The sequence below is a fragment of the Halyomorpha halys genome, unplaced genomic scaffold (genome assembly GCF_000696795.3).
Source record: "Halyomorpha halys isolate HHAL.00 unplaced genomic scaffold, Hhal_1.1 Scaffold925.1, whole genome shotgun sequence".
In the NCBI taxonomy this organism is placed as follows: domain Eukaryota; kingdom Metazoa; phylum Arthropoda; class Insecta; order Hemiptera; family Pentatomidae; genus Halyomorpha; species Halyomorpha halys.
This window is the reverse complement of record NW_027108213.1, coordinates 20025-22639: the sequence shown is the minus strand read 5'-3', so window position 1 is coordinate 22639 and position 2615 is coordinate 20025.

Here is a 2615-nt window from a genome sequence, read left to right as displayed (position 1 = left end):
CTACTCCTACAAAGATAAAGATTATTAAATATTTAATAATTAATTCAAAATAGTATCCTTGTATAGTCTAACTTTTTATTACATCAATAGTCCAACGTTTCGGCAATTACGAATTTTGATAATTGGAATAAATACAAATTGAGACCAAAATGCAATTCGAATTAAATTAAAAACAAGGCTGACCTGAGTGAGTGGAAGGTTATAAATAGTTTGTTTATATCTTAATGATAGTGTGGATAAATTGAAGATTAAAAGTTTTAAATATTTATGAATATTTAAAAAATAGGTAACTAAACATATGCTTAGGTAAGCTTATTAATAATAAATATGACTCTCTATTAATTAACTTTTTCATAGGGTTTTAATTTATAACTAATGACCTGGGCAGAATAGCCTGCAAAACAATTTTAAAATTTTTATGTAAGATGAGAATTTATATTGTATGTTATTAGTGATAATGTTGTTGTTATAATTGAATATATAATACTGGAAGATTATTGATTGACCGTGTGTAAAGATGAAAGGAATATGGTCCGGGTGCGGTAAAAAAAAACTCAAATAGTAGAAATATACTATTTTAATAAGCCAACGTTTCGCCCCACGTTGCAGGGCTTCTTCAGGGCTATTTTGATGGCAGTCAAAACAAAAAAAAAAACAAATATAGAATATATAATAAGCTGTTAAATATTTAGATTGTCCTTGAGGATGGCCGAAATGGCCGAAACGTTGGACTATTGATGTAGTAAAAAGTGTTGAGACTATACAAGGATACAATTTTGAATTATTTATTAAATAATTACCAGTCTCAAGAATTTGAAATATTTTATAGCAAATTTAACTAGCTTTAATTTGAGCGCTGGCAGACATCTGTACCTCGAAGGGTTCCTGAAATGAAGTTTTTCATAAATCAAACTTATTGTCCGAACAACTATAAATCATTTTATTTTAGCAAATATCATGAAAACTACTTCATAAAAATAGCTTTATTAGGGCTAATATTTCAGCAAATTTCCTCTTCTTTAAATAATGTTCTCTTAGATTTTCTAGTGTTGTTGTTAGTTTTTAAGATATAGAGATCCGAATGAAAAATTAATGTTTTTTTAAGGTTTTGAAACACCCGTTTTTTGTTTCACCTCCCTATACTTGGCAGAATCATCAGTTTTGACTAGTAATTATACGTAGTTTTTATTAAAGTAATCAAATATTGGGGTGAAATTACTGACTTTTTTTTCTTCCCGGCTCTTGTACTATAGGATTATAATATTGAAAGGATGATAATTTTCATAGGATAATGATATTCAAAGGATTATAATATTGAAACGATGATAATTTTCATAGGATAATGATATTCAAAGAATAATAATATTGATAAGTTAATTATATTGGTAAGATAATAACATTGGTAGGACTATAATATTGAATGAAAATGATATTCATAATTATGAGAGATGGTTATTTCCTTTTTTTATTTTACCACCCCTTCTTTTATCCACTTTTCTCCATTTTTCTTACCTACGTTATTAGTTATGTTTGCTATATTATTATTTTTGTTTCTAAAAAAAACTTTACTTATTTATTGCATCTTTATCAATTATTATTGTTACATATATTTTCTTTCTCTCAATTTTCTTTTTCTTTCCATATCTCAGTTTTTAAATTATTAATAACTAATATGTTCATACTTCTTTGCATTATGTAACTTCATTTCTATTTTATTTCCTTAATTATGTTATTTTACACACTTTTACAATTATCTATGTATACATTTTATTTACTACTTCTCTCATCACTTCATTTTATTAATTCTAATCTGTAAAATTATCCCTACATCTTGACAAACGACTAACCTGGAATCCTCACACAAGACTGAAATGACAGGAAATTGCACGCAGATTCCGACTATTACAGCTCTTACTAGACAAAGGTCTAAACTTCCAACACATTACAAAAGACTGATCAACATGACTGTAATAAGGCCAATCTGGACATATGGAGTTGAGCTTTGGGGCTCCACTAAACCTTCGAATTCCTCTCGTATTCAATCCTTACAATCAAAAATCCTTCGTAAAATCCTCAATGCTCCTTATTTTGTTACTAATAAAACGATCCATAAAGACCTAAATGTTTTGTAACCGATCTAGCCCGAACCCGATATTATTCCTTTCATAATAAACTCCCTAACCACCCAAACTTTCTAACCTTGCTTCCTCTTCCATTCCTGGCAACCCTCCGAAGCGTCTGAAAAGAAGATGGCCTCGTGACCTTATATTGTAAACTGTTTTTAGAGCTCTACTGGGTAGTTTCTCTACATGCTGTATCATATCATTATGTCATTATGATCAAATTTACTGATTGTATTTTTTTATAAAGTTGTAAATATCAATAAATAAATAAAATAAAAGAAAATTATCCATCTTATTCCATTCTGTTTATATTTTCTATACTTATTGTGGTTGTTATCTTGTTCTGCTCTTAGCCCTGAAGAAGGCTAGAAACCCTAGCCGAAACGTTGGTACAATTAAATAGGTTATATTAACTTATTTGTGTTTTATTTTGACCGCACCCCCAACCACCTTCTCCTCGATAATGATATTCATAAGATAATAAAATTGATA